The sequence below is a fragment of the Phyllobates terribilis genome, unplaced genomic scaffold (genome assembly GCF_046119375.1).
Source record: "Phyllobates terribilis strain yellow unplaced genomic scaffold, ASM4611937v1 Scaffold_74__1_contigs__length_7073193, whole genome shotgun sequence".
Classification (NCBI taxonomy): Eukaryota; Metazoa; Chordata; class Amphibia; order Anura; family Dendrobatidae; genus Phyllobates; species Phyllobates terribilis.
Genome location: NW_027362834.1, coordinates 992,484 through 1,008,736, shown reverse-complemented (window position 1 = coordinate 1,008,736; position 16,253 = coordinate 992,484). Strand labels below are relative to the sequence as shown.

The following is a 16,253-nucleotide window of genomic DNA, read 5'->3' as shown; positions in this document are numbered from 1 at the left end:
CTTGCCTAATATGTCTGTTTATCCAAAAGGAAGTATAGAGGGAGAGCTAGATAGATAGCATTGCATTACATTACATTACATGGCAATGCAATGCACAGTTGCTGAAGTTGAACCAAAATGAGCTTGTCATCTGGCTTCTGCAACTTTTAACATGAAAAATCCAATGAGGAGAAGAAAAGCAAAGCCAAAGAGTCCATCCCAAAATCCGACAAACAAGCAAAATGAACAAAAAGCATTGAATTCAATTCTTTCTGATTTTAGAAACTGCATTAAAGAAGGGGTGCACCGGTCCTGGAGATACTGCAATACCAGGTCAATGCGTGGAGTGGACAGAGCAAGCTCTTTTTCCATCTCCCTGTTCTAAAAATCCATTTAATATATGGTCCCCAGATAGGGGACGTATCAGATATTAAACTGATAAGAACAGATTTTTTTGATTGAATATATCTTTTATTAGCACAAAAAATAAGTTAACAGACAGTGTACAGTGCCGCAGCCCAGTACACACAGAATTCTACATCACATTTACATAGCATGAGGATACGACGCACTAACTAGACACATCACACCCCTATGCTACACAAAACACTCAATATGAAAGAAAAAGCATGTCAATCAATACAGTACGACGAACCGTGATAAGGGATGGGGATTGGGAAAAAGGGGATGGGGAGGGGAAAATCACAGGCCCGAAGCTTTATTAAAAGACAAGACACATAAGGGGAGAGGGGGAGGAGGGGTTTAGTCCTCATCCTCGTCCTCCGGACCGTCCACGATGGAATAGTCTCTGAGCAGGCTGTGGATCAGCCTGCGGCAGTCCTGGATGGACATCCTCTCCCTCCTCAAGATGAGCCGGTTCCTGGCGACCCAAACGGCATCCTTGAAGCAGTTCATAAGGCGCCAAGCCTCCTGGATGGCTCCGACGGTATGAACCCCAGGGAAGAGTCCGTAAAGCACAGAATGGTGCGATAGGCTCGCCCTGGGGACAGAGTTCCTCAGGTCGTCCTCAAGGGCAGTCAACAGGCGCTGTGCAAATCCGCAGTCCCAAAAAGTGTGCAAAGATGTTTTCTCCACGAAGGGGCACCTTGGGCAGTACCGGGTCTTGCACAGGTTCCGGGCATGCATGAATGACCGGACGGGCAGTCCGCCCTGAATCGCCATCCACGACAAGTCCTTGTGCCCGTTGGTCAGCCTGTCAGACGACACATTTGTCCACACAGTCTCCAGCGTGTCCTGGTGAAGTCCTGTGATGTTCTCCACGTCATCCTTGGCTCTGATGAGCTTGTGGATAGTTTTGGGCTTCCACAAGTCGGGCTTGAGTCCCTCCAGTTGATGTTCCCCCACAAATCGAACGACGTCTCCATAGAACCATGGCGTCGTCCAGTTGTAGGGGAAGGAGCTGTCCCACTTGTCCCAGCCGAGTCGCCTCCAAAGAGGAAGCAGGAAGAAGCGAGACATGGACCTGCCCGCGGAGCCATTCTTGACTTGCAAAGTCCGGCGGACACAATCACACACAAAAGAGGATCGCAGGAGGGTGGGGATATCTGGAACGCCCTTCCCACCCTTGCGAGGCTCCTTGTACATGACGGCCCGCCTGACTCTGTCCATCTTGGATCCCCAGACAAAGTGAAACACTGTCCTGGTAATGGCCCTGCACACAGTGACGTGTGGGGGCCAGGCCTGCGCCGTGTACTGCAAGACGGGCAGGACCTCATTACGCAGGACGAGTGCCTTACCCTCACAAGTGAGGTGTCTGAGGCTCCAGAGTCCGATCCGTTGCTTCACCTTGGCCAAGCGTTCTTGCCAGGACTTGAGGGCCGCTCCTTCCTTCCCGAACCAGACTCCCAGCACCTTGAGGAAATCCGGTTGAATGTTGAAGGGGAAGGGGGCGGAGGAGGCCGGCTGCCAATCCCCGAAGAGCATGGCTTCCGACTTCCTGCAGTTGACTTTGGCCCCTGAAGCCCGGCCGAACCTCTCACACGTCTGGACGAGGGCGTCGACTGAACCACGATCAGCGCAGAAGACGGTGACGTCGTCCATGTAGAGCGAGCACTTGACCTCGTGTCGTCCCGGACCCGGTGCGGTGATCCCTCTGATCTCTCCATTCTGCCGGATAGCCTCTGCGAAGAGTTCTATAACACAAACAAAAAGAAGAGGTGATAGAGGGCAGCCTTGTCTGACCCCAGAGAGGACAGGGAAGGGGTCAGTCTTCCAGCCTTTCACCAACACCGAGCTGTGGATATCAAAATACATCAAACGGACATACGAACAAAACATGTTACCCAAACCTAACCGGTGCAGAGCTCGGCCCATGAACTCGTGGGAAACCCGGTCGAAGGCCTTCTCCTGATCCAAGGAGACCAGGGCCGCGTGTGCGCGGCGGACCTTGATGTACTCGACCGTGTCCCGCACGAGAGCGAGGCTGTCTGCGATGCGACGTCCAGGGATGCCGCAGGTCTGGTCCGGGTGGATGATCCGTCCGATGACCGTCTTAAGTCGTGTCGCCATCGTCTTGGCCAGGATCTTGTAGTCCACGTTGAGCAGAGTGATGGGACGCCAATTCCTCAGGTCGCAACTCTCTCCCTTCCGCTTGTACAGGATCGTGACCATTCCTTCCCTCAAAGATGGAGGCATTCTACCCTCCACCACCATCTCCTCGTACAGGTCCAACAGGTCCGGACAGATGAGGTCTCCCAGCGCTACATAGAGCTCCGCTGGAAGACCATCACTGCCCGGGGTCCTGCCGGTCCTAAAGGATTTAGCGGCAGAGAGCAATTCGCCCACCATCAGAGGTTTGTCCAAGGCTGCCATGCCTGCAGGATCAAGATGGTTAGTGATACCTGACAGGAAGTTATCAGCAGCGTCGGGGTCGGTAGTCTTGTGGGAGTAGAGTTCGCTGTAGAAGTCGCTGACGACCCTCATCACGTCCTCCTTCCCACGTCGCATGTTTCCGCTCTCGTCTCGCAGCTCGTTCAGGGGCGTGTGACCGGCATGAAGTTTCCTGAAAAAGAATGAGTTACATTTCTCACCCTTCTCCAGATTCTCCACTTTGGAACGGAAGACGATTCGCTTGGACTCCTCCTCAAAGTGCCTTTTCAGGCTCTTCTTGGTCTCCTCCAGCTACTCCCTCACGTCCCAGCCACAGTGAAGAAAGTCCTGCAGCGACCGCAGCTCGCGCTGCAGCCCTCTGAAGTCCCTCCTCTTCTCACACGCCTGTTGTCGACCCTTGGCCTGAAAGAAACAGCGAAACTCAAGTTTAACATATTCCCACCAATCAGAGACTGTTTGGAAGCTACCCTTGTAGGACTGCCACATTGCGTAGGCTGCTCTCAGCTCCTCCACGACTTCATCCTGAGCCAGCAGAGCACAATTCAGCTTCCAGGAGCCGGGACCGGACGGAAAACCGTCGCCGAGGACACCTTGTAAGTGAATGGCTCTGTGGTCGGAGAAGAAGCAGGGGACCATCGAGTGCCTACTCTGCCTGACTGCCCGAGAGGTGAACACAAAGTCAATCCTGGAGCGGAGTGAGCCATCCGGTCGGCTCCACGAATAGTTCATGGAGCCTCTCCCCATGGAGCCCACCACGTCCTGAAGAGAGGCCTCGGTTACCATCTCGATGAGCAGCTTGGACGTGATGTCCAACTTGGCAGATGTGCCAGAACTACGACCATCCTCCTCGATGGGGCAGTTGAAATCCCCGGCCATCACTAAGGTCCTGGTGGTGGCAAGCTGAAGCCGCAGGGTCTGGAAAAGCTCCAAACGCTCATTCTTCAGTGGGGACGCATACACGTTGATGAACCTGACAGGTTCTCCCGCCCAGTTGCCATCTACAACAAGAGCCCTGCCGCAGATGAGCTCCTGGACGGACTCAAGCGTGAATGCGCCCCCCCTGATCAGAATTGCGACCCCTGCAGACTTGCAGTCACCCCCACCGGACCAGTAGGATGGACCGTGGGACCACTCCCTGGCCAGATGTTTGAAGGACCTAGAGGAGGGAAGGGAACATTCCTGCAACATATAAACATCACACAACTGGGAAGTAAGGAAGGCATAAATAGTCTGACGTCTGAACTTGTCCTTGATGCTCCTGACATTAATGGAAAATAAGTTAATATTAGCCATCATGTAGGGAAAAAAGAAAAAGTTAGCGCAGGCAATACACCTTAGTTACCACTCCGGTCGGGTGGTCCCTCGTCGGTGTTGACTGCTGGTGACGGGATCACCAGCAGGCCCTCTTCCTCCATCTGGTCAAGCAGCGCGGCCTCGATCTCGGCGACCACCAGTTCCTCCTCTTCTGGCTCGGCCACCAGGGTCTCAACCATGTGCTCCATCTCTTCTGGCTCAGGGAGGGTATCCTCCTTTTCGCCTACGAAATCCAGAATCTTCTTTTTGGAGGATTCAGTAGCAGGGCTGTCCTCCACCTTCCTCTTTCCCCGGGTTGGAACTGGGGAGACAAGAAGGGGAAAATCCTCCTCGGAATAGATAGCGGCAGGTGGAGGAAAGGTTAATTCCACCACTACCATGGTCTGAGGAGGGAGAGTGGCTGCCGGGGCAGGGGAAAGGACACCTGCTGAGGAGTAGGGGAAGGAGGAAGAGGAAGTGGAATCCTCAGCAGGGGTGGCCGGGGTGGGGGGGGATTGGACGGGGGTGGCAGGGGGAGGGATCGAGAGAGGGGTGACAGAACTCTTACCCTCCTTTGACTTTTTCTTCTGCTTCGGAGCTGCTGGGACCGTCGCTGGGGCTTTGGCCACCGACTCCTTGACCGCTTTGGCCTTGGTCGTCTCGGCCTTGGCCGCTGGGGCCTTGGTCGTCGCGTCCTTGACCTTCACAGGCCTGGTTGTCGGGGCGTTGTCCTCCGGAGCTGGGGTCGTCGCAACCACCGATGCCCAGGATCTCTCACGCTTGGGGCAATCCTTGTACAGATGAGCCGCCAGCCCACACAGGTTGCAGGACGTCTTCTTCGGGCAGTCCTTCGAGCTGTGTCCCGTCACTCGACAAATCCTGCAGGCATCCTCCTTGCAGTCCTTCATCTCGTGGCCGTTCTTGCCGCATCTCCTGCAGTTCCGCGGCATGTCCGGGTAATAGATGAGGCCGTAGGAGTTGCCCAGGGAGAATGTCGGGGGCAGGTGCCGAAGTCCGTCTGAGTACGCCAGGTCCCTGTGAAGTCTAACAGTCACCGACCACTTACCTGTCCAGAAGCCGAGTCCATTCAGGATGTGAGAGGGTTCCTTCACAACCAAACAGAAGCGTCTCAGGAAGGTACAGATGTCTTGGCCTGGGGTGTGCGGGTTGCGCATGGAGACCGTGATCCTCCTTTCGTCCCTCTGGATAGGGCAGCTACCTGTAAAGGCAGAGAAAGAATTATCCGATCCTTTTGCGCTTACCATTTCCCAGAACCTCCTGCAGGTGTTCACAGTGGCGAAGGTGACGAAGAAGATCCCCGTCAAGAAGGTCTGGATGCTGAGGGTGTCCGACCTGGAGAAGCCTCGATCCAGCAGCATCTTCTGGCAGAACACGTCCGAGGACATGTCCGGCACCCTCCCATCCACTTCCTTCAGCTTCAGGGCCACCGTCTGCCGCATCCATGGCTCCAGGGCTGGAGCTTCGTGGCGGGGCTTCTGGGGTCCCTTCTGCTGGCCAGTCGTGGAGGCAGAGTCCTTGGGGTCAGAATCGGCTCCTGGCTGGGCCCTCCTCGCTGTCCCCTGCTCCAGGCTCTTCTTTTCGGCCTTCCTCGCAGCGCTTGCCATGGCTTTCCTCCTGCAGTTACTTCTTGGAGCTGGATCTGGAGCTCTTCCCGAAATGGGTGGAGCTATGCAGATTCTTCTCCCGTCGTGTTCTGGACAAATTCCCCGAAAGGTCTTTGTCTCGATGATTTTCTTACTCAAAGATTCCACAGGACAGCCCGATTCTTCTCCGAGTCTTCGTCTTCTTCTGGATTCTTTAGAGCTTCTTCCTCCCACCGATATCCGCCTTCCTTCTCCGATGTCAGCTGCGCTCCGAAGCTCTTCTCCTTCCGAGTTCGATCGCTCTCGTCAAGTGTAGATCGTAGCTCTTGTGTTCTTAAAAGAACAGATACTACACTTGATCTTAGCCAAAAGGCCGAGAAGCGATAACCAGAATTGGTTTCCGACTACGGTGCCACCCAAGGATTCTGAAAAGTCCATTTGTGGAGATGGCCACCTGGACTCCCGTTAAGAAGACATGCTGTCAACCTCTAGATCCCTCACATGCCTGCACTTTTCGGCTTGCTGCTGCTGCAATCCACGCGTTTTAGATCTGCATAACTCCACCTCTTTTAGCACAGTACCCTCAACCCCCGGCTGTTCCCACCCGCCTCAACACCGTTGGAAGGGAGGAGAACCAATTAAGGCGGGGGGGGGGTGGAACGAGCAGCTGTCTACCCTTAGCAGGAGGGTTGCTGATTAATTACCTCTCCTGCTGCTGCTGCTGCTGGCTGTCCAGCAGCAGACTGAAGGTGGCTGCTGCTGTGCGCAGGTATATAAAGGCTCAGAGCCTATTATGACACGCGCAGCCAGCGTTCCATTGCCACATTCCGTCTACTGCAGGCGGGATACCTGGATGGCTGAATGTCACTGAGAAGCTCACAGAGACCGCCATAAGCAACAGTTTAAAAGAATGCCACAGACTAATCAACCAAACTTTTTGGGTTGGTTTCTCTTTTATAGTCTGCAGGCATTAAATGAAAGAAGTCAGTGTTCCAGCAGAGGGAGACAACGTTTCAGAAAAGGCATTGTAGCAAACCAAAAAAGAAATTTTAAGCGCAGCAGAGTAACCAGCTCACATACCTGTTAGCTCAGGTGAGTTTAAAAGGCTGCTGTTGATAACAAGGGCATTTGCTAAATAGATGGTGTGTGTGCAACAATATACTGAAAGGTCAATTATATTGTGCAGCTTATCTCACCACCTGTAGTTATTTAGGTGAAAGCTCCAAAACGCTTGCCTAATATGTCTGTTTATCTGAAAGGAAGTATAGAGGGAGAGCTAGATAGATAGCATTGCATTACATTACATTACATGGCAATGCAATGCACAGTTGCTGAAGTTGAACCAAAATGAGCTTGTCATCTGGCTTCTGCAACTTTTGACATGAAAAATCCAATGAGGAGAAGAAAAGCAAAGCCAAAGAGTCCATCCCAAAATCCGACAAACAAGCAAAATGAACAAAAAGCATTGAATTCAATTCTTTCTGATTTTAGAAACTGCATTAAAGAAGGGGTGCACCGGTCCTGGAGATACTGCAATACCAGGTCAATGCGTGGAGTGGACAGAGCAAGCTCTTTTTCCATCTCCCTGTTCTAAAAATCCATTTAATATATGGTCCCCAGATAGGGGACGTATCAGATATTAAACTGATAAGAACAGATACTACACTTGATCTTAGCCAAAAGGCCGAGAAGCGATAACCAGAATTGGTTTCCGACTACGGTGCCACCCAAGGATTCTGAAAAGTCCATTTGTGGAGATGGCCACCTGGACTCCCGTTAAGAAGACATGCTGTCAACCTCTAGATCCCTCACATGCCTGCACTTTTCGGCTTGCTGCTGCTGCAATCCACGCGTTTTAGATCTGCATAACTCCACCTCTTTTAGCACAGTACCCTCAACCCCCGGCTGTTCCCACCCGCCTCAACACCGTTGGAAGGGAGGAGAACCAATTAAGGCGGGGGGGGGGGGTGGAACGAGCAGCTGTCTACCCTTAGCAGGAGGGTTGCTGATTAATTACCTCTCCTGCTGCTGCTGCTGGCTGTCCAGCAGCAGACTGAAGGTGGCTGCTGCTGTGCGCAGGTATATAAAGGCTCAGAGCCTATTATGACACGCGCAGCCAGCGTTCCATTGCCACATTCCGTCTACTGCAGGCGGGATACCTGGATGGCTGAATGTCACTGAGAAGCTCACAGAGACCGCCATAAGCAACAGTTTAAAAGAATGCCACAGACTAATCAACCAAACTTTTTGGGTTGGTTTCTCTTTTATAGTCTGCAGGCATTAAATGAAAGAAGTCAGTGTTCCAGCAGAGGGAGACAACGTTTCAGAAAAGGCATTGTAGCAAACCAAAAAAGAAATTTTAAGCGCAGCAGAGTAACCAGCTCACATACCTGTTAGCTCAGGTGAGTTTAAAAGGCTGCTGTTGATAACAAGGGCATTTGCTAAATAGATGGTGTGTGTGCAACAATATACTGAAAGGTCAATTATATTGTGCAGCTTATCTCACCACCTGTAGTTATTTAGGTGAAAGCTCCAAAATGCTTGCCTAATATGTCTGTTTATCCAAAAGGAAGTATAGAGGGAGAGCTAGATAGATAGCATTGCATTACATTACATTACATGGCAATGCAATGCACAGTTGCTGAAGTTGAACCAAAATGAGCTTGTCATCTGGCTTCTGCAACTTTTAACATGAAAAATCCAATGAGGAGAAGAAAAGCAAAGCCAAAGAGTCCATCCCAAAATCCGACAAACAAGCAAAATGAACAAAAAGCATTGAATTCAATTCTTTCTGATTTTAGAAACTGCATTAAAGAAGGGGTGCACCGGTCCTGGAGATACTGCAATACCAGGTCAATGCGTGGAGTGGACAGAGCAAGCTCTTTTTCCATCTCCCTGTTCTAAAAATCCATTTAATATATGGTCCCCAGATAGGGGACGTATCAGATATTAAACTGATAAGAACAGATTTTTTTGATTGAATATATCTTTTATTAGCACAAAAAATAAGTTAACAGACAGTGTACAGTGCCGCAGCCCAGTACACACATAATTCTACATCACATTTACATAGCATGAGGATACGACGCACTAACTAGACACATCACACCCCTATGCTACACAAAACACTCAATATGAAAGGAAAAGCATGTCAATCAATACAGTACGACGAACCGTGATAAGGGATGGGGATTGGGAAAAAGGGGATGGGGAGGGGAAAATCACAGGCCCGAAGCTTTATTAAAAGACAAGACACATAAGGGGAGAGGGGGAGGAGGGGTTTAGTCCTCATCCTCGTCCTCCGGACCGTCCACGATGGAATAGTCTCTGAGCAGGCTGTGGATCAGCCTGCGGCAGTCCTGGATGGACATCCTCTCCCTCCTCAAGATGAGCCGGTTCCTGGCGACCCAAACGGCATCCTTGAAGCAGTTCATAAGGCGCCAAGCCTCCTGGATGGCTCCGACGGTATGAACCCCAGGGAAGAGTCCGTAAAGCACAGAATGGTGCGATAGGCTCGCCCTGGGGACAGAGTTCCTCAGGTCGTCCTCAAGGGCAGTCAACAGGCGCTGTGCAAATCCGCAGTCCCAAAAAGTGTGCAAAGATGTTTCCTCCACGAAGGGGCACCTTGGGCAGTACCGGGTCTTGCACAGGTTCCGGGCATGCATGAATGACCGGACGGGCAGTCCGCCCTGAATCGCCATCCACGACAAGTCCTTGTGCCCGTTGGTCAGCCTGTCAGACGACACATTTGTCCACACAGTCTCCAGCGTGTCCTGGTGAAGTCCTGTGATGTTCTCCACGTCATCCTTGGCTCTGATGAGCTTGTGGATAGTTTTGGGCTTCCACAAGTCGGGCTTGAGTCCCTCCAGTTGATGTTCCCCCACAAATCGAACGACGTCTCCATAGAACCATGGCGTCGTCCAGTTGTAGGGGAAGGAGCTGTCCCACTTGTCCCAGCCGAGTCGCCTCCAAAGAGGAAGCAGGAAGAAGCGAGACATGGACCTGCCCGCGGAGCCATTCTTGACTTGCAAAGTCCGGCGGACACAATCACACACAAAAGAGGATCGCAGGAGGGTGGGGATATCTGGAACGCCCTTCCCACCCTTGCGAGGCTCCTTGTACATGACGGCCCGCCTGACTCTGTCCATCTTGGATCCCCAGACAAAGTGAAACACTGTCCTGGTAATGGCCCTGCACACAGTGACGTGTGGGGGCCAGGCCTGCGCCGTGTACTGCAAGACGGGCAGGACCTCATTACGCAGGACGAGTGCCTTACCCTCACAAGTGAGGTGTCTGAGGCTCCAGAGTCCGATCCGTTGCTTCACCTTGGCCAAGCGTTCTTGCCAGGACTTGAGGGCCGCTCCTTCCTTCCCGAACCAGACTCCCAGCACCTTGAGGAAATCCGGTTGAATGTTGAAGGGGAAGGGGGCGGAGGAGGCCGGCTGCCAATCCCCGAAGAGCATGGCTTCCGACTTCCTGCAGTTGACTTTGGCCCCTGAAGCCCGGCCGAACCTCTCACACGTCTGGACGAGGGCGTCGACTGAACCACGATCAGCGCAGAAGACGGTGACGTCGTCCATGTAGAGCGAGCACTTGACCTCGTGTCGTCCCGGACCCGGTGCGGTGATCCCTCTGATCTCTCCATTCTGCCGGATAGCCTCTGCGAAGAGTTCTATAACACAAACAAAAAGAAGAGGTGATAGAGGGCAGCCTTGTCTGACCCCAGAGAGGACAGGGAAGGGGTCAGTCTTCCAGCCTTTCACCAACACCGAGCTGTGGATATCAAAATACATCAAACGGACATACGAACAAAACATGTTACCCAAACCTAACCGGTGCAGAGCTCGGCCCATGAACTCGTGGGAAACCTGGTCGAAGGCCTTCTCCTGATCCAAGGAGACCAGGGCCGCGTGTGCGCGGCGGACCTTGATGTACTCGACCGTGTCCCGCACGAGAGCGAGGCTGTCTGCGATGCGACGTCCAGGGATGCCGCAGGTCTGGTCCGGGTGGATGATCCGTCCGATGACCGTCTTAAGTCGTGTCGCCATCGTCTTGGCCAGGATCTTGTAGTCCACGTTGAGCAGAGTGATGGGACGCCAATTCCTCAGGTCGCAACTCTCTCCCTTCCGCTTGTACAGGATCGTGACCATTCCTTCCCTCAAAGATGGAGGCATTCTACCCTCCACCACCATCTCCTCGTACAGGTCCAACAGGTCCGGACAGATGAGGTCTCCCAGCGCTACATAGAGCTCCGCTGGAAGACCATCACTGCCCGGGGTCCTGCCGGTCCTAAAGGATTTAGCGGCAGAGAGCAATTCGCCCACCATCAGAGGTTTGTCCAAGGCTGCCGTGCCTGCAGGATCAAGATGGTTAGTGATACCTGACAGGAAGTTATCAGCAGCGTCGGGGTCGGTAGTCTTGTGGGAGTAGAGTTCGCTGTAGAAGTCGCTGACGACCCTCATCACGTCCTCCTTCCCACGTCGCATGTTTCCGCTCTCGTCTCGCAGCTCGTTCAGGGGCGTGTGACCGGCATGAAGTTTCCTGAAAAAGAATGAGTTACATTTCTCACCCTTCTCCAGATTCTCCACTTTGGAACGGAAGACGATTCGCTTGGACTCCTCCTCAAAGTGCCTTTTCAGGCTCTTCTTGGTCTCCTCCAGCTCCTCCCTCACGTCCCAGCCACAGTGAAGAAGGTCCTGCAGCGACCGCAGCTCGCGCTGCAGCCCTCTGAAGTCCCTCCTCTTCTCACACGCCTGTTGTCGACCCTTGGCCTGAAAGAAACAGCGAAACTCAAGTTTAACATATTCCCACCAATCAGAGACTGTTTGGAAGCTACCCTTGTAGGACTGCCACATTGCGTAGGCTGCTCTCAGCTCCTCCACGACTTCATCCTGAGCCAGCAGAGCACAATTCAGCTTCCAGGAGCCGGGGCCGGACGGAAAACCGTCGCCGAGGACACCTTGTAAGTGAATGGCTCTGTGGTCGGAGAAGAAGCAGGGGACCATCGAGTGCCTACTCTGCCTGACTGCCCGAGAGGTGAACACAAAGTCAATCCTGGAGCGGAGTGAGCCATCCGGTCGGCTCCACGAATAGTTCGTGGAGCCTCTCCCCATGGAGCCCACCACGTCCTGAAGAGAGGCCTCGGTTACCATCTCGATGAGCAGCTTGGACGTGATGTCCAACTTGGCAGATGTGCCAGAACTACGACCATCCTCCTCGATGGGGCAGTTGAAATCCCCGGCCATCACTAAGGTCCTGGTGGTGGCAAGCTGAAGCCGCAGGGTCTGGAAAAGCTCCAAACGCTCATTCTTCAGTGGGGACGCATACACGTTGATGAACCTGACAGGTTCTCCCGCCCAGTTGCCATCTACAACAAGAGCCCTGCCGCAGATGAGCTCCTGGACGGACTCAAGCGTGAATGCGCCCCCCCTGATCAGAATTGCGACCCCTGCAGACTTGCAGTCACCCCCACCGGACCAGTAGGATGGACCGTGGGACCACTCCCTGGCCAGATGTTTGAAGGACCTAGAGGAGGGAAGGGAACATTCCTGCAACATATAAACATCACACAACTGGGAAGTAAGGAAGGCATAAATAGTCTGACGTCTGAACTTGTCCTTGATGCTCCTGACATTAATGGAAAATAAGTTAATATTAGCCATCATGTAGGGAAAAAAGAAAAAGTTAGCGCAGGCAATACACCTTAGTTACCACTCCGGTCGGGTGGTCCCTCGTCGGTGTTGACTGCTGGTGACGGGATCACCAGCAGGCCCTCTTCCTCCATCTGGTCAAGCAGCGCGGCCTCGATCTCGGCGACCACCAGTTCCTCCTCTTCTGGCTCGGCCACCAGGGTCTCAACCATGTGCTCCATCTCTTCTGGCTCAGGGAGGGTATCCTCCTTTTCGCCTACGAAATCCAGAATCTTCTTTTTGGAGGATTCAGTAGCAGGGCTGTCCTCCACCTTCCTCTTTCCCCGGGTTGGAACTGGGGAGACAAGAAGGGGAAAATCCTCCTCGGAATAGATAGCGGCAGGTGGAGGAAAGGTTAATTCCACCACTACCATGGTCTGAGGAGGGAGAGTGGCTGCCGGGGCAGGGGAAAGGACACCTGCTGAGGAGTAGGGGAAGGAGGAAGAGGAAGTGGAATCCTCAGCAGGGGTGGCCGGGGTGGGGGGGGATTGGACGGGGGTGGCAGGGGGAGGGATCGAGAGAGGGGTGACAGAACTCTTACCCTCCTTTGACTTTTTCTTCTGCTTCGGAGCTGCTGGGACCGTCGCTGGGGCTTTGGCCACCGACTCCTTGACCGCTTTGGCCTTGGTCGTCTCGGCCTTGGCCGCTGGGGCCTTGGTCGTCGCGTCCTTGACCTTCACAGGCCTGGTCGTCGGGGCCTTGTCCTCCGGAGCTGGGGTCGTCGCAACCACCGATGCCCAGGATCTCTCACGCTTGGGGCAATCCTTGTACAGATGAGCCGCCAGCCCACACAGGTTGCAGGACGTCTTCTTCGGGCAGTCCTTCGAGCTGTGTCCCGTCACTCGACAAATCCTGCAGGCATCCTCCTTGCAGTCCTTCATCTCGTGGCCGTTCTTGCCGCATCTCCTGCAGTTCCGCAGCATGTCCGGGTAATAGATGAGGCCGTAGGAGTTGCCCAGGGAGAATGTCGGGGGCAGGTGCCGAAGTCCGTCTGAGTACGCCAGGTCCCTGTGAAGTCTAACAGTCACCGACCACTTACCTGTCCAGAAGCCGAGTCCATTCAGGATGTGAGAGGGTTCCTTCACAACCAAACAGAAGCGTCTCAGGAAGGTACAGATGTCTTGGCCTGGGGTGTGCGGGTTGCGCATGGAGACCGTGATCCTCCTTTCGTCCCTCTGGATAGGGCAGCTACCTGTAAAGGCAGAGAAAGAATTATCCGATCCTTTTGCGCTTACCATTTCCCAGAACCTCCTGCAGGTGTTCACAGTGGCGAAGGTGACGAAGAAGATCCCCGTCAAGAAGGTCTGGATGCTGAGGGTGTCCGACCTGGAGAAGCCTCGATCCAGCAGCATCTTCTGGCAGAACACGTCCGAGGACATGTCCGGCACCCTCCCATCCACTTCCTTCAGCTTCAGGGCCACCGTCTGCCGCATCCATGGCTCCAGGGCTGGAGCTTCGTGGCGGGGCTTCTGGGGTCCCTTCTGCTGGCCAGTCGTGGAGGCAGAGTCCTTGGGGTCAGAATCGGCTCCTGGCTGGGCCCTCCTGGCTGTCCCCTGCTCCAGGCTCTTCTTTTCGGCCTTCCTCGCAGCGCTTGCCATGGCTTTCCTCCTGCAGTTACTTCTTGGAGCTGGATCTGGAGCTCTTCCCGAAATGGGTGGAGCTATGCAGATTCTTCTCCCGTCGTGTTCTGGACAAATTCCCCGAAAGGTCTTTGTCTCGATGATTTTCTTACTCAAAGATTCCACAGGACAGCCCGATTCTTCTCCGAGTCTTCGTCTTCTTCTGGATTCTTTAGAGCTTCTTCCTCCCACCGATATCCGCCTTCCTTCTCCGATGTCAGCTGCGCTCCGAAGCTCTTCTCCTTCCGAGTTCGATCGCTCTCGTCAAGTGTAGATCGTAGCTCTTGTGTTCTTAAAAGAACAGATACTACACTTGATCTTAGCCAAAAGGCCGAGAAGCGATAACCAGAATTGGTTTCCGACTACGGTGCCACCCAAGGATTCTGAAAAGTCCATTTGTGGAGATGGCCACCTGGACTCCCGTTAAGAAGACATGCTGTCAACCTCTAGATCCCTCACATGCCTGCACTTTTCGGCTTGCTGCTGCTGCAATCCACGCGTTTTAGATCTGCATAACTCCACCTCTTTTAGCACAGTACCCTCAACCCCCGGCTGTTCCCACCCGCCTCAACACCGTTGGAAGGGAGGAGAACCAATTAAGGCGGGGGGGGGGGTGGAACGAGCAGCTGTCTACCCTTAGCAGGAGGGTTGCTGATTAATTACCTCTCCTGCTGCTGCTGCTGCTGGCTGTCCAGCAGCAGACTGAAGGTGGCTGCTGCTGTGCGCAGGTATATAAAGGCTCAGAGCCTATTATGACATGCGCAGCCAGCGTTCCATTGCCACATTCCGTCTACTGCAGGCGGGATACCTGGATGGCTGAATGTCACTGAGAAGCTCACAGAGACCGCCATAAGCAACAGTTTAAAAGAATGCCACAGACTAATCAACCAAACTTTTTGGGTTGGTTTCTCTTTTATAGTCTGCAGGCATTAAATGAAAGAAGTCAGTGTTCCAGCAGAGGGAGACAACGTTTCAGAAAAGGCATTGTAGCAAACCAAAAAAGAAATTTTAAGCGCAGCAGAGTAACCAGCTCACATACCTGTTAGCTCAGGTGAGTTTAAAAGGCTGCTGTTGATAACAAGGGCATTTGCTAAATAGATGGTGTGTGTGCAACAATATACTGAAAGGTCAATTATATTGTGCAGCTTATCTCACCACCTGTAGTTATTTAGGTGAAAGCTCCAAAATGCTTGCCTAATATGTCTGTTTATCCAAAAGGAAGTATAGAGGGAGAGCTAGATAGATAGCATTGCATTACATTACATTACATGGCAATGCAATGCACAGTTGCTGAAGTTGAACCAAAATGAGCTTGTCATCTGGCTTCTGCAACTTTTAACATGAAAAATCCAATGAGGAGAAGAAAAGCAAAGCCAAAGAGTCCATCCCAAAATCCGACAAACAAGCAAAATGAACAAAAAGCATTGAATTCAATTCTTTCTGATTTTAGAAACTGCATTAAAGAAGGGGTGCACCGGTCCTGGAGATACTGCAATACCAGGTCAATGCGTGGAGTGGACAGAGCAAGCTCTTTTTCCATCTCCCTGTTCTAAAAATCCATTTAATATATGGTCCCCAGATAGGGGACGTATCAGATATTAAACTGATAAGAACAGATACTACACTTGATCTTAGCCAAAAGGCCGAGAAGCGATAACCAGAATTGGTTTCCGACTACGGTGCCACCCAAGGATTCTGAAAAGTCCATTTGTGGAGATGGCCACCTGGACTCCCGTTAAGAAGACATGCTGTCAACCTCTAGATCCCTCACATGCCTGCACTTTTCGGCTTGCTGCTGCTGCAATCCACGCGTTTTAGATCTGCATAACTCCACCTCTTTTAGCACAGTACCCTCAACCCCCGGCTGTTCCCACCCGCCTCAACACCGTTGGAAGGGAGGAAAACCAATTAAGGCGGGGGGGGTGGAACGAGCAGCTGTCTACCCTTAGCAGGAGGGTTGCTGATTAATTACCTCTCCTGCTGCTGCTGCTGCTGGCTGTCCAGCAGCAGACTGAAGGTGGCTGCTGCTGTGCGCAGGTATATAAAGGCTCAGAGCCTATTATGACACGCGCAGCCAGCGTTCCATTGCCACATTCCGTCTACTGCAGGCGGGATACCTGGATGGCTGAATGTCACTGAGAAGCTCACAGAGACCGCCATAAGCAACAGTTTAAAAGAATGCCACAGACTAATCAACCAAACTTTTTGGGTTGGTTTCT

At 52.8% G+C, this 16,253-nt stretch overlaps 4 non-coding genes and 2 pseudogenes across 4 annotated transcripts; all 6 read right to left on the bottom strand.

Moving 5' to 3' along the window:
- Nucleotides 1–275: 275 nt before the first annotated feature.
- LOC141196247 (U2 spliceosomal RNA) lies at nt 276–469 on the bottom strand. The gene has a single exon (XR_012268810.1). It is a non-coding gene; the product is annotated as a U2 spliceosomal RNA (small nuclear RNA).
- Nucleotides 470–6,033: 5,564 nt separating this feature from the next.
- On the bottom strand, nt 6,034–6,111 carry LOC141196432 (U2 spliceosomal RNA; annotated as a pseudogene).
- A 1,120-nt stretch (nt 6,112–7,231) lies between these two features.
- Nucleotides 7,232–7,422, bottom strand: LOC141196814 (U2 spliceosomal RNA). The gene has a single exon (XR_012269209.1). It is a non-coding gene; the product is annotated as a U2 spliceosomal RNA (small nuclear RNA).
- A 1,119-nt stretch (nt 7,423–8,541) lies between these two features.
- Nucleotides 8,542–8,735, bottom strand: LOC141196245 (U2 spliceosomal RNA). Its single transcript, XR_012268808.1, has one exon. It is a non-coding gene; the product is annotated as a U2 spliceosomal RNA (small nuclear RNA).
- Nucleotides 8,736–14,299: 5,564 nt separating this feature from the next.
- LOC141196431 (U2 spliceosomal RNA) lies at nt 14,300–14,377 on the bottom strand (annotated as a pseudogene).
- A 1,121-nt stretch (nt 14,378–15,498) lies between these two features.
- On the bottom strand, nt 15,499–15,689 carry LOC141196813 (U2 spliceosomal RNA). The gene has a single exon (XR_012269208.1). It is a non-coding gene; the product is annotated as a U2 spliceosomal RNA (small nuclear RNA).
- Between the last annotated feature and the right edge of the window lie 564 nt (nt 15,690–16,253).